Here is a 27013-nt window from a genome sequence, read left to right on the forward strand (position 1 = left end):
GCCTAAGATGATTCTCTTGTACTTTACTGCATCCACCTTTTTCTCAAATATTTCTTCTACTGCATCCTTCTTTGCAATTAAAAAGACTTCAATAGTAACGTAGATATTTAGTTAAACATTTCATGTGAGAGATAAGCTTCTTAGCATAACATGTCTAGTGAGCAAATAATTTAGTTCCTAGCTTCATCCAATTGTTTCCATATCGAAATACCATCACACATTAAGAGATAAGAGGCATTGTGCAAACCACGGAAGCTTTTGGATCTAACTGCCACAACAATGATAAGATAATTAGACCACATGCAAAGCCGAAACCATGAAGCAGTGCAGTGATCTACAGCGTGGATGTAATCAAAGGGGAAGGTCAAAATTGATCAATGGACAAGATTGAGTAGAGAAAATGGCACTTTTTCTCTCTTGTTTTTATTTATTTTCTATCTTTTCCTCTATTCTTTCCTTTTCTCTCTTTCATAAATATGAGAGGGATTCCTCTGCCTAGGATTTTGAGAAAGCACTACTTAGAGCAGGACTAGAGATCTGTCCAATAAAGGAAAGTGGAGATGAGTGTAGTGTAAACCGAGAGGAGCTGAAAGCTTTTGTGTATTTGAGACAACCCAAAAAGGTTGAATATATAGAGATTACAGTATCTATACAAGGAAAGAAATAAAATCAGAATCATCTACCTATGGAAAACCAACTATATAAGGTATGCTAGCTATACAAGGTATATTTCAGTCTGTCTAACATCCCCCCTCAAACTAATGCGGGTCATCGACAAGTAATAGTTTGCCAACGAGAAATGAGTGACGTGCAGAAGTTAGGGACTTGGTGAAAATGTCTGCAATCTGATCATGGGATGCAACATGTGGTAGAGAAATGAGCTCAGACTGAAATTTCTTACGGATAAAGTGACAGTCAACTTCAATATGCTTCGTCCGTTCATGAAAAACCGGGTTAGAGGCAATTTGAATGGCACTGAGATTATCAACATGGAGTGGAGTAGGATTCTGCACAGGAATGCCCAAGTCAGAAAGAAGTCCACGTAACCAAACAAGCTCACTACACACAGCAGACATCGCTCGATTCTCGGCTTCTGTGCTTGATTTGGAAACAGTGGCCTGCTTCTTACACTTCCAAGAGATGAGAGAAGTGCCGAGAAAAACACAGTAGCCAGTGGTAGATCTTCGTGTGAGAGCGCAACCAGCCCAATCAGCATCCGAATAAGCACGAAGGTCCAGAGTCGCCGTGGAGGAGAAGAACAGTGATCGATCTAGAGTTCCACGTAGGTACCGTATGATGCGAAACACCGCAGTCATATGAAGAGTCCGAGGAGCAGATACAAACTGACTGACGACTTGGACAACATAGGCAATATCAGGGCGAGTCATAGTTAAGTATACCAGACTCCCAACCAAACGACGGTATAAGTCGGGCTGTGCAAGTAGATCACCATCGTCGCGGCCATAATGAATGTTAAGTTCTAAAGGAGTCTGAACTGTTTTCTGATCTGTCAATGATGCCAAAGCGAGAAGATCCTTAGCATATTTACGTTGGCTGACCAGGATCCCACGTTTAAAACGTGAAATTTAAAGCCCAAGAAAGTATGTGAGATGGCCGAGGTCTTTCATCTTGAAGGAGGATTGCAGAACTTCCTTTAAAGCCGAGATGCCAGCAGTATCGCTACCAGTCAGTAGGAGGTCGTCAACATAGACCAGAACAATGACAATTCCGTGAGCAGTGATGCGCAAAAACAAGGATGGGTCATGACCACTTTGAGTAAAGCCAGCACCCGTAACAACATCGTGAAAGCGTTGGAACCATGCCCGAGGTGTCTGTTTGAGGCCGTACAGGGCTTTCTTTAGGCGACATACCTTGTTGTCAGGGATTAAGGAGCCAGGAGGAGGTTTCAAATACACGGTTTCTTGAAGATCTCCATGAAGAAAGGCATTTTTCACATCCATCTAAGCGAGTGGCCATAAGCGAACAGAAGATATAGCCAGAAGGGTACGAACAGTTTTCATCTTGGCCACGGGAGCGAAAGTCTCATCATAATCAATTCCGTATTCCTGTTTGTATCCCTGAGCAACAAGTCGAGCCTTGTATCGATCCAATGATCCATCAGACTTGAGTTTGACTGAATAAATCCATTTGCTACCAATTAGCTGTTGGTCAGCAGGTCGAGTGACAATGTCCCATGTATGATTATCTTCCAATGCTGCAAGTTCTTCTGCCATAGCCTTCTTTCAACAATCATGAGTTGTTGCCTGAGAGTATGAAGTAGGGATAGAAACGGTATCCAGAGTAGCATTCATGGCAGACATAGAGCATATCAACCGATCAGGCGCTCGATGTTCACGAGCGGAACGTCGGATCGAGGTAAGTTCGGGATCAGCAACGGGTACAGTAGGTTCGGGTTGAGTAATAGGTGGTGGATCTGTACGTGGTCGACGTGAGTAAACCTGCAACGGACGAGGGAGAGTACTTGAGGCAAACGGAATTTCTGGAAAGGCAGTTAGACCAGGAGAGTTTGGAGTGTGCGGAGGAGGAAGAGATGAATGAATAGCAATGTGCTCAAGAAAAACAACATGTCGTGAAACCCGAACACGACGAGAAACCGGATCATAACATCGAAAACCCTTTTGAGTTTCCCCAAATCCCAAGTACATACATTTGACTGATTTTGGAGATAGTTTGTTACGTTCACGTGAAGCCAAGTGAACATAACAGATACAACCAAGAACACGAAATGTGGAATATTCAAGAGGTAAGCCAGTGAGAACAGAGTAAGGAGATTTACTGTTCAGAACTTTGGTTGGCATCCGGTTAATCAAGTAGACGGAATGTAACATTGCTTTAGCCCAGAAAGAACGAGGAACACTCATAGCTGTCATCAGGGTGTTGGCAGTTTCAACAATATGACGATTTTTTCTTTCAGCCACCCCGTTCTGTTGTGGAGTATCAGAACAGGTGGTTTGATAAATAATTCCATGCCCTTGAAGAAATGTACGAAAATCAATTGAGAGATATTCCTCCACTGAGTCAGAGCGGAGAGTTTGAACTGAAACCCGAAATTGAGTCTTCACCATAGAGTGAAATAACTTGAATTTTTCAAAAACCTGTGACTTCGATTGCAGAAAGTAAATCCAAGTGTAACGTGTGAAATCATCAATGAATATAACATAGTATCGTAACCCAGAGAGAGACATAATTGGTGAAGGACCCCAGACATCCGTATGCACAAGTTCAAACATAGAAGATAATTTTGTAGTACTTAGGGAAAATGGAACACACTTACTTTTTGAAAGACAACAGGAAAAACAAGAATAATCCAAATCATTTTTATTAAGAGAAATATTCCCTAACATGCCAGACGAAATTAACTGAAGTAACCGATCGGAATGTGGATGACCCAGGCGAAAGTGCCATAGTTTCCACAATTTATTTGCCGAAGAAATATCTGATGAAGAAGGAGAAAAGAAACAACGAGCCGGAGTGACAGATGGATCAAAATCCAGCACGTACAGACGACCATGCCGCCTACCCCTCCCAAGTACCTTCCCCGTCACCAGATCCTGCACAAAACAACAGTTGGGAAGAAATATGACTAAGCAGTTATTTGATGTGAGTTGACCAACTGAAATTAAATTGGAGGAGAGGTTAGGGACGTGAAACACATCACGAAGGGTGAACTGGCGATGAGCAGAAGGAGAGAAAGTCAATGATCCAACAGACTGAATATGTAGTATAGTGCCATCCGCAGTAGAAATAGCCTGATTGCCGGTGTAGGGACGAATGTCACGAAGATGGGATACAGCACCGGTTATATGATTGGAAGCACTCGAATCGAAGAACCATGTAGAAGATGGGGATATACCTGACATACCGGCCGCAGAAAGGGCCTGAACGATTTGCTGGAGCATCGCAGGAGTCAACGGAGATAAAAGACCTTCAGCAGAAACAGTAGATGTAGAATCAGTAACAGTCGGCTCGGAAGAAATAGTGGCAGCAGTAGCAGAAAGAGCACGACCACGGCCACGACCACGACCACCACGTCCACGGACGGAAGAAGATGCATATGCACGTGTATGACAGTCTTGAATACCATGACCAGTTCGTTGACAATAAGCGCACCATTCTTTGCATTGAGCGACAACATGACCCACCTTATTGCAGCCGCGACAGGTTAAAGGAAAGGAGCCACGTGTTGGTGTAGTGGTGGACACAGCAAGCACCATATCAGATGATCCCGGAGTCGAGGAAGGAAGTGATAGAACTTTCAGTTGTTGTTCCTCAGCCAATAGATCATTAATAACCGAATTCAATGAAGGAGTAGGGGCTACGGTTCAAGAGAGCAGCTCGACAATGCTCGAATTCCGGACGCAGTTTCATAAGAAATTGACGAACTTGCGCACTCTCGCGCATAGTTTGGAAAATCCTAAAGTCATTAGGAAATATTGGATCCATCAAAGCCATCTCAGTCCAAATTGTGACAATTTTAGAATAAAATGATTGAATACTGTCGTCACCCTGAGTAAGATTAACGAGATCCTGTTCCAGACGATATGACCGGGCCGCATTACTTTGTTGATAAATTGTCTGAAGATGGTCCCACATTGCCTTAGCCGTGCGATGAGGTGTGAGGCCAACAGCAATGGACCGATCGACTGAATCGAGAATCCAGGTAATAATCCGTCCATTGTTCATTTCCCAATCAGCCAATTTATCGGCATCCGTGGAAGTGGGAATAGTAACAGATCCATTAATTAGTCCCCACAAACCACGACCCTTCAGGAAATTCTGAAAATGGATGGCCCATAGTGAATAGTTGGTACCATCAAAACTACACCTTGGGGCCTCTGTACGTGATGAGTTCTTGTTCATTGATCGGAATTAATATAAAGCATGCAAAGAGTTGCAGCAGAAGAATATTTTAGGTGTACCGTACAGCAGGAGATATCCAACGGGTAGCAGTATCTGGATCTTGGCGGAATAGGAACAGCAACAGGTAGCAGTATCTGGATGGCAACAGCAACAGCAATAGGACCTCTGGATCTTGGCGGAATAGGAACAGCAGCAGCAATAGGACCTCTGGATGGCAATGGGTAGCAGTATCTGGATCTGGAAAATGTAGATTTGGCGACGCAGCAGCAACAGCAACAGATCTGGATGGGAGCAACAGCAACAAATTGTCAATAGATCTGGATGGGAGCAACAGATCTGGATGAGGTTGCTGGAACTCGAAGAGAACGAGTGACCGGGCGACGCTGGACGAGCAGAGGTGGTCGGATCGTCAACAGGGGACGGTCGGACGACGCAGGGGTGGTCGGATAGTCAACAGGGGACGGTCGAACGCGCAGGGGTGGTCGGATCTTCAATAGGGGACGGTCGGACGACGCAGGGGTGGTCGGATCTTCAACAGAGGGCGGTCAGACGACGCAGGGGTGGTCGAATCTTCAACAGGGGACGCAGGACGAGCAACAGATAGCACTGGACGAGCAGAGGGATGATCGGACGACGCAACAGGGGTGGCCGGACGACGCAGGGGTGGTTGGATCTGACAGGTAGTGCCGGATTTGGATTAGTGAGGCTCTGATACCATGTAAACCGAGAGGAGCTGAAAGCTTTTGTGTATTTGAGACAACCCAAAAAGGTTGAATATATAGAGATTACAGTATCTATACAAGGAAAGAAATAAAATCAGAATCATCTACCTATGGAAAACCAACTATATAAGCTATGCTAGCTATACAAGGTATATTTCAGTCTGTCTAACATGTAGATTTGGTATAAATAAAAAAATAAAAAATAAAAAAGAGAGGAACAATGAAATTTCCAAACATGGTACACATGGAATGTCGGATCCACACACTCGAGTAGCACAAGTGAGTCACAATGTCCCACATCCACCATGTCATTCTCGATCCCACAGGGGTGACAGATATCTCAGGTTTAGATAATAAACCCAGTCTCTTGCACATGAATCTGAAGTGATCATCCAGGACTCAACTATCTCTATAACAGAGATTGTGGTGAATTAAGCCACCATCTTCCTAGACATAACATCCCATGATCTGTAATGGCTTCCTCATACCACCGTGACCAAACTGGATGAATAGACTCTCAATCTAGAATCAAAATCCAAAACATGTACATACTTATCCAACTTATTGAGTAAATCTTGTTTCACAAACAAAAATTTTGAATATACGCTAATACGATATTTACATATTCTTATAATATTTGAAAATCATGGAAAAAACAAATACAAATGCTCAATAGAGCCCATAAAGGTAAACATCATAATTGTGTACTAGATTCCTATGACCATGGTGTCACGATCATTAGATCTTCACCGCACAGATATGTATTCATAATCAATTATGATGCTTTCTTGATCTGGTGATTCTTCTTTTGCTTTTAAATGTATTGCTTGTGTTTCCACATGTCTTCTTACATTTATAAATTACATGAATAGACTTGAATATACTTATATCAATTTAGATAGACAATGCATAGATTAGGACCCCATACAAAGAAATCCCATTATGTGCACTTGTTTTTTTTTTTTTTGTAATGTTTTGACTTATAAGTGTGTATTGATGTCTTTTTTAACAATCACAGAAGTTTTGTTGAAAAATTCGACCAATTTCCCAATGTTTCCCCATGTATCCAACAATAGCGATACATTACGCGAGACAGCCAATAAATCCCATGCTATAACTGATACATATCCACATCCCAAGGGTGCAATACATAACGCGATATCGATATTTTGAACACTGCTTGTGTAATACCCCATACTGTTCAATACTCGGGTGTTACTGTGTGACCTTAGTATAAATACCAACCTAATTGATTTGGACATTCACATTCTTTCCTGTCTAAATCCAACCGTTAAAAGCAGCCCCCATCCATATATTAAGCCATCCATCCATTGATCTTCAAGATAGATCTTCAAGTCATCAGAGAAACATAATTTAGGATTTCAACCACCCTGTTAGGCAATTGAACCGCATAGTGTCTATCGTGGGCATTAGATCACGCAGTCCACTATTTGTTCAGCTTATATCATGGTCATTAACAATCTAATCAAATTCGTACAAATCCAACCATACAGTTATAAGACCAATCACTAGTTCAGATTAGGAACCTGTTTAATTGCAAGCTCGACCATCAAATCGTTCATCTTAGATTTAGGAGTCTGAACAAAGAGATCTACAATGTTTCGTCGATCACCCCAACACTTGATTTCCCTAATTTAACCCCCTAAGTTTTAGATCAACCCCTATATTACACTCGAACATTCCTTAGGATCCTTAGGACCCTTTTAACCGTTGATGTTCAAATTCAAGATGATCCGACCATTAGATTGATGGAAATCCGTAAATAGGACCCAAATCACCTAGTGTGGCCCACCTAGACCATGTATTTGCCTCAGCTCTAATCAGAGGCCCGAGATGGGACCTCATAAGTGGATGGATGGTGTAGATTCGAAATCTCGTCGTGATGGGCCCACATTTGTTGTGTGTAGCCAGTAGGCGTACACATGCGTTGCACCAATCGGAGCAACTCAGTCAAACCTAGTTGACCCACAAAACGCGAAAAGGGTAGGGACTCTACCTCCTTTCAAAATTTCCTGCCACAACGGACGAACGAACATCGTTCATCTTCATTGATCTATGGCCCACCATCAATGCTCATTAATCCAAGCCGTCCATCATGATCGGACGGGAGGTTTAACCAAACCCTGCCCGTCCTCGATTGATGAGATTCATGTGCATGCACACGAACCCAGCCCAAGCCAAGGATACGTGCGGTTAATTTCCGAGAGAGGGATGGGAACTTCCTCCACGCTGGCTATCCGCGTATGATCGCCTCCCTATGATTTCGACCCTCTATGCAGCGACAATCTCAGCCCTTTATTCGGCGTCACGGAAGGAAAGTTTTTCCATTGTTTGTAAAAGGAGGAAAGATGCCTTCCACTTTGGGTGCGCGAGCTGGCGTGATTCCAACGATTGATGGAGTTTTGTTCGATTAATCTCGAACGTTCAAGCTAAGGAAGTTGTTACCTTGGCCGTTAGGGCAACCAACTTTCCACAAAAATCTATTGGCGCGAGAAAATAGCCGCGGTAGAAGAGATCTCTCGAGATGTAGGGCATTGCGATTTTGATGGGATTAGTGGGCCCCAAAGAAGTTAGTGCACCCATCCGGTCCATCCAGATGGTTTGGGTCATCAGTTTTGGCCGTGGATAAAAACATGCCATGAGCAACAACTCCTCCATTTAGCCGAGAAACCCACCATGATGATGTGGGCCCCATTTCCCAATCTCAGGCACTCGTCTAGTGGGCCATGATGATAGGAATCCATCCCACATGATGGATTGTTCCCATGCAAAAAAAAAATGAGAAGTGCAGCCACTTCATCCTAGCCGTCAATGATAAAGAGTAGCGGCTGTTGGGTGCTGATAGAGCCAACCCTAGCCCTTTATCTGCTTACTCTGACACAGACTGGGCAAGTTGTCCTATTTCACGACGATCCACCACTGGCTATTGTGTTTTCTTGGGACAATCATTGGTTAGCTAGAAGTGTAAGAAGCAAACCACGGTATTTAGATTCAGCACAGAAGTCGAATACGGTACAATGGCAAAGGCATGTAGTGAAATTACTTGGTTCCGGGGATTGTTAACAGATTTTGGGATTTATTTGTCTTTGCCAACTCCATTATATGCTGACAACCTTGGTGCTCTTCAACTGGCTTCCAATCTAGTATTTCACCAGCTCACTAAACACATTGAAGTTGACTGCTACTTTGTGAGAGAAAAATACACAGCTGGAATCATTTCTCTTCCTCATGTGACATCAAAGCTACAACTTACTGATTTATTTACCAAAACTATGACCTCATCCCGTCATAGGTTTCTCTGTGGCAAATTGATGTTGGTTCATTATCCCACATTAGTTTGAGGGGGGGTGTGAGAACATTATGTATATGAGTTGTCATGGGTTATCATTAGTTGTAATATATTATGTATAGAGAAGCTCTAAATAGGCTTCCTTGTATAGACTTGTATAGTGGTTATTTAAACCCAACTTTGGATTAAAGCAATATAGAAAAACTCAAGAAGAATTCTCCAAATTCTTCAGTTATCATAATCTTGAGGGGAATTCACACTGAGCTGACCACTCATTCATCGAATATATATCTATACAAGTAGTGAAGGTGATTTAAATGATATTCATGTCCAGATTGATGAGGAGCAGGGTACAATTATCAGGGATGCATGGCTGCGTCTGCCAAGAGAAGTTGCGTGATCTTGCAACTCAAGACTAGTTGCAATTTATTTTGTTTCATACGCTAAAATTATTTCATTTTCTAATTGTAAGTATTGAGACATTGGTTTGTATAAGCCCTATAGGCAGCCGCTCGTATATCCTGAATGTGTATGCAAATTTCCTTTAAGTTTGATTTGTTTCTCTTCTGCTAAACTGCTCACTCTGAAAAGAAAAGGAAAAAACCTAAAATTTGGCTATCTTTAAAGGTTAACACTCGGGTTTTGGAAAATGAGTCGTATACTCGAGTTTCGGGAACTGGGGCGTTACAGCCTGAGACTTGGTTCAGCGTCATTTTTTGGATCATGCCCTAAAATATTTATCCAAAATGGATGGACGGAATGGATAAAACACATACTGTTAGGAAAATAAATTATTTTTTTTTTTAGTTCGGTAATTGGAATATCTATATTTTAACATAACAAGGAAAGATCAAATGGAAGAATGCTCATCGTCAAAGATTTTTATTAATATGAGTTCTTATTTCATTCCTTACATTTCCCTTGATTCTAAAACAGGATACAACCAATTGTACAATAACAAATGACAATTAAAGATAGTAATTTCGGCAACACTCGGCTCCTGTAGAGCATCCATCGAAATGACAGAAGAGTTGTCCAATTTAAAACCCTCCCTACATGCTCCAAAATAGGAATAAAATCATTATAAGTTTGTAAATGCAATTAAGCTTTTCCATTCGAATGTTACTATAGAGCAGTTGTAGGGCCGCGCAAGACTACTGAGTTGCGTGGTCATGTAACTCATCTGGAGTCTTCCTTCTGCTTCAATTCTTCTCTGATTTCTTCCAACCCTGGGATACACTGACTAAGGTTAGTGCATAACTCCCAGGAAGGAGTTGTTGATGAGTTTTCCTTTATACCTTTCAAATAAGATCTCTGAGGAAGCTCTGAACTCTCAAAAAGTACTCAAATGAGAGGGTGAAGGGGGTATGCTCAGGCATCCGTAAATGTGATGCCCTAATTCCGCACAACTTAACCAAGTTGCGTGGGTGGACCAACCTTCTACCAAGATTGCGTGGTCGCACAACTCACCCTAGTTGCGTTGCCACGCTATAGTTTTCTTCTCATTAACTCAAACCATTTCCCCTTCATCTCCCTTCTTGGATTCTATCTTCTATTCGGTCGCGCAACTCATACTCGTTGCACGGTCGAGCAACTTACATCTTTGAAAAAGTTTTTTGTGTCTCAACATCATCATGGTGGGTCCCTCAAAGCACTGTCCAATAGCCAATGTTAGTAGGCAATCAACGTCTGGTTTGGTGTGCCACGCACCACCAACCTCCCTTTCAGTTGATGACACCAAGTATTATGGGCCCTACCATGATGTATGTGTTATATCCAAACCATCCATCCATTTGGCGAGATCATTTTAGCACACAAGCCCAAAGATGAGGCAAATCCAAAGCTTAAGGGAACCACACCACATAAAGCAATGGGATTAAATTTCTACCTTTCACAACTTCTTGGGCGCCACAAGTTTTCGATCAAGCTAATATTTGTGTTTTCCCTTCATTCAGGTCTGTGTGACCTTATGAACAATATGGATGGAAAATAAACATCATGGTGGGCCTAGGAAGGTCTTTTTTTTCTTTCTTTCTTTTTTTTTAAAAAGAAATAGATCGAAATCTAAACACTAAATCAAATGAAGATGAACCGGAGGAAATGAGGGATTTGAGAAGGATTTCACTTCCGGATCTTTAGAGATTTTTTTTTTCCTCGAGTTCTTGTGGGCAACAGCAACAGCAATAGGACCTCTGGATCTTGGCGGAATAGGAACAGCAGCAGCAATAGGACCTCTGGATGGCAATGGGTAGCAGTATCTGGATCTGGAAAATGTAGATTTGGCGACGCAGCAGCAACAGCAACAGATCTGGATGGGAGCAACAGCAACAAATTGTCAACAGATCTGGATGGGAGCAACAGATCTGGATGAGGTTGCTGGAACTCGAAGAGAACGAGTGACCGGGCGACGCTGGACGAGCAGAGGTGGTCGGATCGTCAACAGGGGACGGTCGGACGACGCAGGGGTGGTCGGATAGTCAACAGGGGACGGTCGAACGCGCAGGGGTGGTCGGATCTTCAATAGGGGACGGTCGGACGACGCAGGGGTGGTCGGATCTTCAACAGAGGGCGGTCAGACGACGCAGGGGTGGTCGAATCTTCAACAGGGGACGCAGGACGAGCAGCAGATAGCACTGGACGAGCAGAGGGATGATCAGACGACGCAACAGGGGTGGCCGGACGACGCAGGGGTGGTTGGATCTGACAGGTGGTGCCGGATTTGGATTAGTGAGGCTCTGATACCATATAAACCGAGAGGAGCTGAAAGCTTTTGTGTATTTGAGACAACCCAAAAAGGTTGAATATATAGAGATTACAGTATCTATACAAGGAAAGAAATAAAATCAGAATCATCTACCTATGGAAAACCAACTATATAAGGTATGCTAGCTATACAAGGTATATTTCAGTCTGTCTAACATGTAGATTTGGTATAAATAAAAAAATAAAAAATAAAAAAGAGAGGAACAATGAAATTTCCAAACATGGTACACATGGAATGTCGGATCCACACACTCGAGTAGCACAAGTGAGTCACAATGTCCCACATCCACCATGTCATACTCGATCCCACAGGGGTGACAGATATCTCAGGTTTAGATAATAAACCCAGTCTCTTGCACATGAATCTGAAGTGATCATCCAGGACTCAACTATCTCTATAACAGAGATTGTGGTGAATTAAGCCACCATCTTCCTAGACATAACATCCCATGATCTGTAATGGCTTCCTCATACCACCGTGACCAAACTGGATGAATAGACTCTCAATCTAGAATCAAAATCCAAAACATGTACATACTTATCCAACTTATTGAGTAAATCTTGTTTCACAAACAAAAATTTTGAATATACGCTAATACGATATTTACATATTCTTATAATATTTGAAAATCATGGAAAAAACAAATACAAATGCTCAATAGAGCCCATAAAGGTAAGCATCATAATTGTGTACTAGATTCCTATGACCATGGTGTCACGATCATTAGATCTTCACCGCACAGATATGTATTCATAATCAATTATGATGCTTTCCTAACAGTGCATGCAATTCGAATGCATCACTCATGACTATTGTGATTGAACATTAAAGTAGTGACATTCAATTTCATCTACCTAATGTTGAGGCACATGGCTAAGGGCCCAAGAGTCACCTGTGAGACTAGCTGCTCACACATTCTACTAACTAGATCGGATCAAGTAATTTTAGGTAGTGGTTTAGGCATGTAACGACATAAAGCTCAGCCACTCAGTAGACTATCTTAGATAATCACTGAGTCTTCAATACTTTGTGATGGGGACATCAAAGGACCTACTCGGATGTACCAAAGATGGAGACAACCACCCACATCAGCGCAACTTTTTTTGTGGATGGGAAACGAGTTCTAGATGGGACCCGCTGGGCCATTTTGAAGACTCCACATGCATTGGACGTGCATCAGAAAGACCCCACTTTGGGATGATGAATGTGGGCTGCTTAGGAGAGCATTCTCGTTATAAGATTTCTATTTCGTGTCGATCCGACCATTGGATCTTGTCGATCAGGCCATCGGGCTACCAGATCTTCCAAATTTAGGCCCCTTGAACTCTGTTCTTGCTCTCTTTATGTTTTTTGTTATTTTTAAGATTTATTTGATGGTTTAGATTGATAATAAATGTTTCAGTTTTCTTATTTTGGATGATGGGCCACTTCACTTAAGTGAGTGGCATAGTTGTAATTATGCTGGATTTTAATTCCGAATTTTCAATTATAAAAGCACAGGAGGGTGAAGTTCCAACCCTAGTAGTGTTATTGAGAAGAAAAAAAGAAGAAGAGAAAAGCTCTCATGTAAAGGAATTTTACTCGTTGCTTTCTAGGTTGGTTTTTTTTTTTTTTTGAATTTTTAAATCGTCCCTTCTAATTGATTTGTGGAAGGGTACGAACTTGTTTGGTGGTAGGTTCCCCAAGGTATTCTTCTTCTTTTTCTCTTGTCTCCCTCTTTTCCTTCCCATTGCAACCTTCTAAACCCTAGATTTTCAATTTCTTATTTTCTCCAATTTCTAAAAACCCTAATTCCAAAATCTCCAGTTCCCATGAACCCTAATTTTCCTAATTTCATATTTTCCCCTTCTTTAACCCTAGTCATAAAACCTACAAATCTATCCATTGAGTGTGGAATATGCCCCTACTAAATTGAAAGTTTTATCCTTCTATCAGTCCTAGTTTTAATTGATTTATGTGATTTCTTAGCATGCGGGCATGTGATTTAGGTTAAATCAGATTTTATTTCCTATTGTTTACTCTTAATTAATTGATAGGTTAGCATCTTTTGTTAATTGAATTACTTTATGGACTCTTTCATAATCTCCACGTTACATGCTAGCATTAAATCATGTGTCCTGCATCACTTTGTTTACAGGCACCACTTGAACCAGCAACCCTAAACCTGAGCAATGACACTTTGCGAGGAGCACAATTCAACTAATAGCATGGTTTTGAATATTTGTTACATTACAGCCATATCTACTTTAACCACTTGCTCTAAAAGCTTGAACTGATAGAGTATGACAAATCAATCCCTTTATCTCATAGCCCAGGCCCTACATCTCATGGGTTAAGTTCTTGGCCGAACCCCCATCGTGGGCCCCATATCACATGGGTTCCACCTCACAAGAACCACCGGCCTGACATGAGTGGGGCCCACAACCCACCTCACACGAGCCACTTGCCCCCGGTGAGGAGTCTTGAACACGAGACCTCCTCTAATACCACTTTGATGCAAGACAACCAACCACTTGTTCTAAAAGCTCGAATTAATAGAGCGTGGTGAATCAATCCCTTTATCTCATAGTCTAGGCCCCACATCCCCATGAGTTAGGTCCTTAGTCGAACCCCTTCGTGGGCCCCACATCACATGAGCTCTTTCTCACACGAGCCACCCACCTCACACGGGCCGCCCACCCCGAGTGTGCCCCTACTTCCCATAGGCCAGCTCACTTGAGCCCAATGTGAAAATGCCCCTGCATGACAGCTATTGTGTAATGATATCGATCACCCTCGTTACATTGTTTATGAAGGTGAACTAGCCCGTTACAGAAAAAAGGGCCATATCAACCCATATGAACCAATATAGGCTGATATGCTCTGTATTAGCATCAATACAGACTGCAGACCAAATACTACCATAAAGCCCTCATTTTAAAAAATTTCCTCTCATTTTTCCACTTCTTTCTTCGTTTCAACCATAAAGGAAGCTTATAAGCTAATTTTACTAGATCTATGCCTATTTTTAGGTTCAAAACATAAGATTTGAGTGAGTTTCGACAAATTGAAGCATAATGGACCATTTATAGGAAGTATCGGAAGGTGTAAACCGTCAAATTTCTTCATTTTGCTGTATTGATGTGTTATGACCCAAAATTATGCTTGATTTTTTTATTTTTATTTTTCCAATTAAGACTTAGGTTTGGTAAACTAAAAAAATAAGGTATGAAAATTAATTTAAGTGCTAAAAACTTAAAGTGTTGAATTTAAGTACTTATAAGTATTAGAAAATCTATTTAGATGACGAATAAACATTACAATGGGCCCTAGGATGTTTTTAATGGTGGGCATCCAATCACCACTATTTTCCTACGATATCGGCCGATATATCCCACAATATATCTTATATCCCACCTATATGATACGAAACATGTAAGTAGTGGGATATATCCCGAATGTTCGATCCGGTGAGCATTTTGATTTTCGATCCCTTTTTTCTGTAAATCATGTTAAATCAATGTCAAAATTTTACAAATCCATGGTTTTTCATAAAAACATGGCTTGGGAAACTTGATTTTGAGATTTGGAGATGGACAAAGTTGTAGAAATTTGGAAAAAAATAAAATTTCCCAATTTCTCGTAAATCGGTTGCAATCTTTATGTACAAATATAAAATCAATTATTTATGTAACTTGATTTGGTGATTCTTCTTTTGCTTTTAAATGTATTGCTTGTGTTTCCACATGTCTTCTTACATTTATAAATTACATGAATAGACTTTGAATATACTTGCATCAATTTAGATAGACAACGCATAGATTAGGACCCCATACAAAGAAAACCTATTATGTGCACTTGTTTTTTTGTAATGTCTTGACTTATAAGTGTGTATTGATGTCTTTTTTAACAATCTCTGAAGTTTAGTTGAAAAATTCGACCAATTTCCCAATGTTTCCCCATGTATCCAACAACAGCGATACATTACACTAGACAACCAATATATCCCATGGTATAACTGATACATATCTATATCCCAAGGGTGCGATACATAACGCGATATTGATATTTCGAACTTTGCCTGTGTAATACCCCATACTTTTCAATACTCAGGTGTTACCATGTGACTTAACTTAGTATAAATAACAACCTAATTGATTTGGACATTCACATTCTTTCCATTCTAAATCCGATCGTTAAAAGCAGCCCCCATCCATATATTAAGCCATCCATCCATTGATCTTCAAGATGGATCATCAAGTCATCAGAGAAACATAATTTAGGATTTCAACCACCCTGTTAGGCAATTGAACCGCATAGTGTCTATCGCGGGCATTAGATCACGCAGTCCACTATTTGTTCAGCTTATATCATGGTCATTAACAATCTACTCAAATTGGTTCAAATCCAACCATACAATTATAAGACCAATCACTAGTTTAGATTAGGAACCTGTTTAATCTCAAGCTTGACCATTTTCATCTTAGATTTAGGAGTCTGAACAAAGAGATCCACAACGTTCCGTCGATCACCCCAATACTTGATTTCCCTAATTTAACCCCCTAAGTTTCAGATCAACCCCTATATTACACTTAAACATTCCTTAGGATCCTTAGGACCCTTTTAACCGTTGATGTTCAAATTCGGGATGATCCGACCATTAGATTGATGGAAATCCGTAAATAGGACCCAAATCACCCAGTGTGGCCCACCTAGACCCTGGATTTGCCTCAACTCTAATCAGAGGCCCGGGATGGGACCTCGTAAGTGGATGGATGGTGTAGATCCGAAATCTCGTCATGATGGGCCCACATTTGTTGTGAGAGTGCAGCTAGTAGGCGTACACACGCATTGCACCAGTCGGGGCAACCCAGTCAAACCTGGTTGACCCGCAAAACGCAAAAAGGGTAGGGACTCTCCTTCCTTTCGAAATTTCCCGCCACAGTGGACGAACAGACATCGTCCGTCTTCATTGATCTGTGGCCCACCATCAACGCTCGGCTCATTGATCCAAGCTGTCCATCATGATTGGATGGGAGGTCCAACCAAACCCTGCCCGTCCTCGCTCGATGAGATTCACGTGCATGCACACGAACCCAGCCCAAGCCAAGGATACGTGCGGTTGATTTCCGAGAGAGGGATGGGAACTTCCTCCACGCTGGCTATCCGCGTATGGTCGCCTCCCTATGATTTCGACCCTCCATGCAGCGACAATCTCAGCCCTCTATTCGGCGTCGCGGAAAGAAAGTTTTTCTGTGGCTTGTAAAGGAGGAAAGATGCCTTCCACTTTGGGTGTGCGAGCTGGCGTGATTCCAGCGATTGATGGAGTTTTGTTCGATTAATCTCGAACGTTCAAGCTAGGGAAGTTGTTACCCTGGCCGTTAGGGCAACCAACTTTCCACAAAAATCTATTGGTGCGAGAAAATACCCGCGCTAGAAGAGATCTCTCGAGATGCAGGGCATTGCAATTTTGATGGGATTAGTGGGCCCCAAAGAAGTCAATGCACCCATCCGGTCCATCCAAATGGTTTGGATCATCAGTTTTGGCTGTGGATAAAAACATGCCATGAGCAACAACTCCGTTTAGCCGAGAAACCCACCATGATGATGTGGGCCCCATTTCCTAATCTCAGGCACTCGTTTGGTGGGCCATGATGATAGGAATCCATCCCACGTGATGGATTGTTCCCATGCAAACGAAAAATGAGAAGTGCAGCCACTTTATCCTAGCCGTCAATGATAGAGACTAGCGGCTGTTGGGTGCTGATAGAGCCAACCCTAGCCCTTTATCTGCTTACTCTGACGCAGACTAGGCAGGTTGTCCCATTTCACGATAGTCCACTACTGGCTATTGTGTTTTCTTGGGACAATCATTGGTTAGCTGGAAGTGTAAGAAGCAAACCACGGTATCTAGATCCAGCACAGAAGCCGACTACTATGCAATAGCAGAGGCATGTAGTGAAATTACTTGGTTCCGGGGATTGTTGACAGATCTTGGGATTCAATTGTCTTTGTTGACTCCATTATATGCTGACAACCTCGGTGCTATTCAATTGGCTTCCAATTCAGTATTTCATGAGCGCACTAAACACATTGAAGTTGACTGCCACTTTGTGAGAGAAAATTACACAGTTGGAATCATTTCTCTTTCTCATGTGACATCAGAGCTACAACTTGCTGATTTATTTACCAAAACTATGACCTCATTCCGTCATAGGTTTCTCCGTGGCAAACTGATGGTAGTTCATTATCCCACATCAGTTTGAGGATTGTGTATATGAGTTGTCATGGGTTATCATTAGTTGTAATATATTATGTATAGAGAAGCTCTAAATAGGCTTCCTTGTATAGACTTGTAGAGTGGTTATTTAAACCCAACTTTGGGTTGAAACAATATAAAAAAACTCAAGAAGAATTCTCCAAATTCTTCAGTTATCATAATCTTAAGGGGAATTCGCACTGACCTAGCCACTCATTCATCGAATATCCGTACAGGTAGTGAAGGTGGTTTAAATGATATTCATGTCCAGATTGATGAGGAGTAGGGTACAATTATCAGGGATGCATGGCTGCGTCTGCCAAGAGAAGTTGCATGATCTTGCAGCTCAAGACTAGTTGTGATTTATTTTGTTTCATATGTTAAAATTATTTAATTTTGTAATTGTAAGTATTGAGAAATTGGTTTGTATAAGCCCTATGGGCAACCGCTCGTATATCCTGAATGTGTATGCAAATTTCCTTTAAGTTTGATTTGTTTCTCTTCCGCTAAACTGCTCACTCTGAAAAGAAAAGAAAAAAACCTAAAATTTGGCTATCTTTAAAGGTTGACACTCGGGTTTTGGAAAATGAGTCATATACTCGAGTTTCGGGAACAGGGGAGTTACAGCTTGAGACTTGGTTCAGCGTCATTTTTTGGATCATGCCCTAAAATATTTATCTAAAATGGATGGACGGAATGGATAAAACACATATTGTTAGGAAAATAAAATGTTGTTTTTTTAGTTCGGTAATTGGAATATCTATATTTTAACATAACAAGGAAAGATCAAATGGAAGAATGCTCATCGTCAAAGATTTTTATTAATATGATTTCTTATTACATTCCTTACATTTCCCTTGATTCTAAAACAGGATACAACCAATTGTACAATATCAAATGACAATTAAAGATAGTAATTTTGGCAACACTCGGCTCCTGTAGAGTATCCGTCGAAATGATAGAAGAGTTGTGCGGGTTTAAAACCCTCCCTACATGCTCCAAAATAGGAATAAAATCATTCTGAGTTTGTAAATGCAATTAAGCTTTTCCGTTCGAATGTTACTATAGAGCAGTTGCAGAGCCGCACAAGACTGCTAAGTTGCGTGGTCGTGTAACTCATTAGGAGTATTCCTTTTGCTTCAATTCTTCTCTGATTTCTTCCAACCCTGGGATACACTGACTAGGGTTAGTGCATAACTCCTGGGAAGGAGTTGTTACGTGAGTTTTCCTTTATACCTTTTAGATAAGATCTCTGAGGAAGCTCTGAACCCTCAAAAAGTACTCAAATGAGAGGGTGAAGGGGGTATGTTCAGGCATCCGCAAATGTGACGCCCTAATTCCGCACAACTTAACCAAGTTACGTGGGTGGACCAACCTACTACCAAGATTGCGTGGTCGCACAACTCACCCTAGTTGCGTTGCCACACAATAGTTTTCTTCTCATTAACTCAAACCATTTCCCCTTTGTCTCCCTTCTTGGATTCTATCTTCTATTTGGTCGCGCAACTCATACTTGTTGCACGGTTGAGCAACTTACATCTTTGAAAATGTTTTTTGTGTCTCAACACATGCATCATGGTGGGTCCCTCAGAGCACTGTCCAATAGCCAGTGTTAGTAGGCAATCCACGTCCAGTTTGGTGTGCCACGCACCACCAACCTCCCTTTCAGTTGATGACACCAAGTATTGTGGTCCCTATCATGATGTATGTGTTATATCCAAACCATCCATCCATTTGGCGAGATCATTTTAGCGCACAAGCCCAAAGATGAGGCAAATCCAAAGCTTAAGGGAACCACACCACATAAAGCAATGGGATTAAATGTCTACCTTTCACAACTTCTTGGGTGCCACAAGTTTTCAATCAAGCTAATATTTGTGTTTTCCCTTCATCCAGGTCTGTGTGACCTTATGAACAATATGGATGGAAAATAAACATCATGGTGGGCTTAGGAAGGTTTTTTTTTTATTTTTAAAAAAAATTTTATTTTAAAAAAAGAAAAAGGTCGAAATCTAAACTCTAAATCAAATGAAGATGAACCGGAGGAAATGAGGGATTTGAGAAGGATTTCACTTCCGGATCTTTAAAGATTTTTTTTCCTCGAGTTCTTGTGGGAGAAGATGGGAACAAAAACTTTCGAAGGGTAATCTTGTCATTTTCAAAAGTTGGCAGGGACATTTTCATCAAAATTCGTTAAAAGATTTAAAAGGAAATGACTTACCATATTTAGTGATAAGTTTAAGGCGTAGTGGCAATCGCTAAAAAAAAAAAAAAAAAAAACACGCTCAAATTTCAAGTGATATTTACAATTAAGTACTTTATTTCTTTTAGTTACCAAACGGTCTAAATTACCAAAATCACTGAAAATATTTTAGTGATAAGTCTAAAATTAAGTTTTACCAAATAGACCCTTATTTATTTGATTTTCGACCAGATAGGCTGATAAGCGACACTCGTATCAAAGAATTTCTAACACACCATTGAAACATCTTTATCATCATCTAAGCCTTTTCCTAATTAAATGGGGTCGTCTACATGAATATTGTTATGACATTCCACTCTATCAAGGGCCATACCTAACACTCTAACATGATACACCACTAGATACACATAAAAAAATAATAATAATAATAAATTGGCCAATACAAGCCATATAATATGATATGGGTTCAATATGCTCCCTTTCATGTTGTTTTTGGGCTTGGATAATATGCACATTGATACCATTATTCAAAACCTTGACCAATAGAGCATAATTCAACTTGAAAAGACTCTCATCCTTGATCATGCAAGTAATTAGAGGTGGTAGCCAATAAATGTAAAAGGTGATCACGCCTCATCATGTAATCACATCCTGAAAATTCCTTGGCACATGTCAAGATTGGACTTAGGGTGCGAGTAGAATGGCATGTTGGCAAATAAAGGGAGTCAGAGCATCTCGATGAACAAAAGGCTTTGTTAATAAATCTCTAACATCCCTCTAGTGGGTATTTAACTTAACACAATGCACTTATGTCTCACTTAATCTCCATATAGTGGTACTTTGTTTCACTGTGCTTTAATTCATTATTGAATGTTGGAATCTCATGTAATGTGAAAGGACAACATCTATTCCTTGACAAAACCTCCAAATTCAAATTTTGCTCCGAATTACCACACAATGAGTAATATCACTAGCTTCTATGGATGAAATAGTAAAAGTCTATTCCTAGCTAGACTAGGAGATAATCTCTCCATTCTGTAAGGAAACAAAACTTATGGAAGAGTTTCCCTCACTCCGATCATCTCCCCACATAGGCTTGTTAAATGTCAGCACCTTCAACTCGATATGTCAAAAACATTTCTTTCTTCTCTCTTAAAGTATTAACAAATTAATTTGAAAACCTACCAATGGCTTAAGTTAGTGTTACGCAAGAGAATTATTTTGGAATTATTTTGCATGTACACAAGATATATGGCGATGAAGTGCAAGCTCAACAATCAAGAGACTAAATGTGTCAATTGCAAACTACAAAACAGACCGTACCACTTAGCAAGGAACCTTTAACTTACTTAGCAAGGACTTCCGTAGATAGGGTGAAGCACAGACCAGCGAACCTTTAACTTACTCAACAAGGGCTTCCATACATAGGGATTTATACTATAGCATGGAGTTTTGTAACCAAAATGATGCAAGAACTCCTAGATATCTTCGCCCTATAAGAGGTTTAAGAATTTCCTATAATAGTTGATAGCACCTAAATATTGCATATTTATCTTCTCAATTGCATTAGCTTTCTTGGTATTTAAGTACTAAATTGATTCATTAACATATGTTTTCTATATACGAGGAGATTTTGAACCTAAAGAAGAATACATGCTTAAAAAGATAGAATATTAAAGCTAAAAAAGAGATCAAGCTCAAGGTGATGAAGAATTAAAGAACAATATTGAAGATTTTAAGTGCCAAAGATCTAAGAAAATCGAGTACAAAGGATTGAGACAAGACTAAAAAAATCACGCAATGCATTAACAGAAATAATAGACTGTTCAGCCTCACCTGAGGTTGGCTCTGTCCGACCGAATGTGCATAGAACAGTCTAATGGTAAATTATGATTTTTAGAGTTAACTTGGCTCGACACTTAGGTCTGACCAAAGGTGCATTCGGTGTCACCGAAGGGAGGTTCGATGCAACCAAAAGGAGACAAACTTAAGAAGAAATTTGAGGAAATTCAGCTGCAATTGAGAGACCCATTTGGTGTGACCAAAGGCTATAGTTGGTGCGACGAAGCGTAACAAAAGTGCGGAATTCTAAAGTCGATTCCAAGTCGGTGCAAGTTTTTTCCTATTTAAAGAGGTATTTTAGACTTTCCTAAGTACGAATTATGGCTTGAAAGAGAGATCTAGGGGTGGCGGAGCTTCTACTGAGTTGTTCTTCTTCTTCAATCCTTCGGTTCTAGTTTGTCATTTATGTTTTTCTTTTGTTTTTGTTATAGGATATTAGTCATGCTAGGCTAATCTCTTAGTTAAGGCTAAGGGATGAAGCTTCTAGTTCAATTGCAGTATTTAGTTTCTTTGACTTAATAACATTGGTTTGAATGATGATAATAGATTGAAATAGATTTGGATTTACTTTGAAGTCTTTTAGTTATTTATTTATGGATTTGTTGTGCACTAAAGGTACAATAAATGCTTTGATTTAATAATTGTTTAGCATAAATTAGAGAATGATTCAATCTATATAATTGATTGATCTATTATCGTTTAAGGGTGCCTTAGATGCTTTTAATTCCCTGCGATTGAGATCTAAGTGCTTCATGAGATAATCGTTCAATCAAAATCATATCTTATTGGTGTAGATGATTGGTTTAATAGAATTATCTTTCGATTGGATAGGATAAGACTTCGATTTCAATTGAGTTATAAAAATTGAATAAGTGAATGAGATATTGTGACTGCTATGAGTGGATTCTTGGATTCTTAGTCTTTTATTTATTATTTATTTTTATTTTTTTACCTATTTGCTAGATTAAAACCTAGACAACCCATTACCTTTAAATTAGTTCTAAGTTGTATTCCCCATTTCTTGAGGATTCGATCTTGGTCTCACCGAGTAAAACTACATCGCAACCCTACACTTGGGGTTGTCAACCCTTGGGTTCGATCACGTTTTCGGCATCGTTGCCTTGCCTGGGAGTGGTACAAACACAATTAGGATTAGGTTTTCTATTTTGATTTCTATTTTAGGTTAGATTTTCCTATTTTTATGAATTTCTCTAACATAGGGTTTTTTAGTTTTCTAATTTCAAATTTTTTCTAGGGTTTGTGCTATTCCAGATTTTCTAACACTACTAACATCGGTTACTTATCTTTGTTTATGGGATCTTCAAGTCTACCTCTTCCCTACTGATTATATCCTTCCTTACTCCCTTTACTTGCTTTCTTAATTGCTATAGGAATTAGGACTTAGGGTTAGAATTAGGTTTTATGTGGTCATGCCCAAGTGGGTAAGGGACCATACATTGAGACTTCTGAGCGAAGAGGTTTGGTCAACGGGCTCGCAATCCATTGATTAGTTAGAAAACACCTAAATACTCCTAAAATATCATATGAAAATATTGTTGAAACTGAACAATACTTTGATGAGAATCCTATGCGTAACACACCATCAGTTATGATAGTGCGTGATGAGAATGAGGTACACCAAGTTCCACCTGTTCAGACCTTGCGTAATTATACACAACTAGCAACAACAAGTACCCCCTCCTGCATGATTTGCCCAACCAATGCAGGAAATGTGGACTTTAAACTAGGGGTGATCCAATTACTCCATAAATCGTGGACTTGATTCAGAAAGTCCATACTCGCACAAAAAAGTGTTCGAAGAGATTATCGCAACCACACACTTTAACAACATTCCTCCTGGTGTGATTAGACTAAAGTTATTTCCATTCTCTCTCATGGAGAAGGCCAAAGCATGGCTTCACTCCTTAAGACCGAGATCTATTGGCACATGGGTCGAGATAACCCGAGAGTTCCTTAAAAAGTTCTTCCCGGCTCATAAAACCAACACTCTTAGGGGTGAGATTATGAAATTCTCCCAAAAAGGAGATGAAAACTTTTTTCCAGTGTTGGGAATGGTTTAAGGACTTCTCACTTGCCCACACCATAGTTACAAGATTTGGCAGGTGATTAGCTTTTTTTTTTATGATGGACTAAGCTCAAAGATGCATTAATTCATAAAGATGATGTGTAAGGAAGAATTTATACGCAAGGATCCAGAAGATGCCTGTGATTACCTTGACATGCTAGCTGAAAACGTCCAATCATGGGACACATCCAACCAAGCTAGTAATCCCAAGGCAATACCAAAAGAGAAGGGAATAAATATTCTCAAAGAGGAGGACAATGTTAGTGCAAGGTTGACATATCTCACAAAGGAAGTAATTCAACCCACTGAGGCAATTCAAACCGTATATGGTATTTGTGACAGTGATGCTCAAATAACTCAGGATTGTCTTATAATCCCTGCTTTTCAGAAGGTGTTGCATGCTCAAGTGAATGCTATGAACATGTATTAACACCCCTTCAGTGCACCAAATTCTAACACGTATACTCCCAATTGGAAGAATTATCCAAATTTCAATTTGAGGAATGGACTAATTGCAAATGCACCCAATAATCTTCAAGGGTTATCTACTGGACCCCCATCGAAGAGAATCCTTGAGGATACATTGAATGCATTCATACAAGGGAAAACACAAGCTATCAATGAACTTAAAACTTCGGTTGCAAGAATTGAGACACAACTAAATTTTAGGGAGAAATGGACCTTTCCAGCCCAAACCTTAGCCTAACCCTAAGGGACAATTCGAGATAAGTGATCCCAATTCTTCAGCCCAATATGTGAAACATGTTAAATCCATCATCACCCTAAGAAGTGGCAAAGAAATTAACAAGGAGATTCCTAAGAAGGTTGAGAAACCTGAGGAATCCAAAGATTCAAATGATGATAGTGAATCTAGCTATGCTCCATATGACAAAGAGCTAGAGCATGAGCCTATGCCTTCGACCCCGTTTCCCCAACGTCTTGTCTCATCAAAACAAATTGTGGAAATATCTTTATTTGTGTTGAATTTTTGAACTTTTAACCGTAAAAAATTTCAAAAAATTTTGAATTTTTTTCTAAAAATTTAAGTGATTTAGAAGATAATTTAGATATTAGAATGATAAGATACTTAATGTTAATGATTTGTTAAGCCTGAATTTTAGTTATTTGATACATTTCAAAGTTAAGAGCGAAGTTATTAATCTTTAATTGAAAATTTAAACATTCACTAAGCAATGTAACTCACATGTCATATCTAGCTCACATTATTAAAGTCTCAAGTTTGATATTGAATTGTTAACTTGATTATTATTGATAATGATATGAACCAAACCTGGGGAATTTGTTCATCATGTTCAATAAAAAGAAGTGGAAAAAAAAAAAGATAAAAAATAATACCATTCTAAAAAAATAGTTGTCGTCGAAAAGGGCTACCTATTAACATTACATGAAAATTCAAAGAAAGAGAATTTTGAATCGATAGAAAAAAGAAAAAGCTTGATAATAGTGTGAAAGTCGTCGATGTAAAAATCGAAAGATGGATGAATAGAGTGTTGAACTTTAAGACAAGTTTTGGTTTAGGTTTTGGTTTTCCTAAATACTATTTTGATTATCAATGTTATCATGAAAGTAGATAAATGAACTTTTGTTTGTGATAAGTCTAGATTTTACTATGCACCCATGGAACTCAATGTTTAGAAATTTTCTAATTATAAGATTAATGCTTTGAACTTAATTAGGATATTTACCAAGTACTAGAGTTTAGGTGGAAGTGCTCTCCATAAATGTGCTTTGGATTTATATAATCTGGATTATTTTTAGAATTATTTGAATTTATAGGAAATTATTCATTTGATTTTGAAATATCTTTCACGTGTTTTTCTTGGGACTAGCAAAATACAAGTTGGGGTGTGTGATAACTCCTAAATATTGCATGTATATCCTCTCAATTACATTAGCTTTCCTTATATTTTAGTGCTAAATTAATTCATTAATATATGTTTTCTACATGCAAGGAGATTTTAGACCTAAAGAAAAATATGTGCTTAAAAAGGATAAATTAAAGCTCAAAAAGAGATCAAGTTGAAAGTGATAAAGAATTGGAGATTTGGAGAACAATATAGAAGATTTCAAGTGCTAAATATCCAAGAAAATCAAGCACAATGGATGGAAAAAAGACTGGAAAAATTACACATTGCATTAACAGAAATAACAGACTATTCAGTCCCACATGAAGTTGGCTCGGTCCGACCAAATGTGCACAGAACAGTCCAACGATAACTGTGATTTTCAAAGTCAATTCGGCTTGACACTTAGGTCTTACCGAATGTACATTCGGTGCCACCGAAGGGAGGTTTAGTGTGACCTAAAGGAGACAAACTTCAAAAGAAATTTAAGAAAATTCGGTTGTGACCGAGAGACCCATTCGGTGCGACCGAGAGAGACCCATTCGGTGCGACCGAAGCGATGTTCGGTGTGACTAAAGGCCACAGTCAGTGCAACTAAAGCGTAACAAAAGTTAGGAATTTTGAAGTCAGTTCCAAGTCGGTATGAGTTTTTGTAAGTGCTATGGTTTTCCAACTCCTATGATTGTCAAATTTTGGAGTGCCAAAACCTCTCAGTTTGTAGGGCCAAAATCTCTCTTGGAATCTATGTCTTATCCAGCTCATAATGAAGTCTGTGCATCTCTCAAGAACAAGGGTCTTTTGTACAAGAACTTCAAGGGCAAGTGTACTTGTTCATATTCGTGTACAACATCAATTGTGAATTTAAAAGCTTTCAAGAAGAATTCAAGAATTTCAAAGTTTCGTACAAGTCAAGACAACATTCCTAGACTTTGAAAGTTCAAGATACTCAAGCTTCAAGAGTCTCAAGTTTAAGCTTTATCCTTTGACAAGATCTTAAGCTTCGCAAACTTCAAAGAACGTCTATCATTTGAAGAAAAGAAGGTTCAATGTTCATACATCATGTTCAAGGTATGAATGACCTTAGATTGACCTTATAGTAGGT

The 27013-nt window shown here is 39.7% G+C and overlaps 1 protein-coding gene across 2 annotated transcripts in view; it reads right to left on the minus strand.

The window, feature by feature from the left end:
* Window positions 1-27013, minus strand: part of LOC131255466 (calmodulin-binding protein 60 D-like) — an 86779-nt gene that overhangs the window by 36367 nt on the left and 23399 nt on the right. The window lies entirely within an intron of this gene.

Source organism: Magnolia sinica, chromosome 9 (genome assembly GCF_029962835.1).
Source record: "Magnolia sinica isolate HGM2019 chromosome 9, MsV1, whole genome shotgun sequence".
Taxonomy (NCBI): domain Eukaryota; kingdom Viridiplantae; phylum Streptophyta; class Magnoliopsida; order Magnoliales; family Magnoliaceae; genus Magnolia; species Magnolia sinica.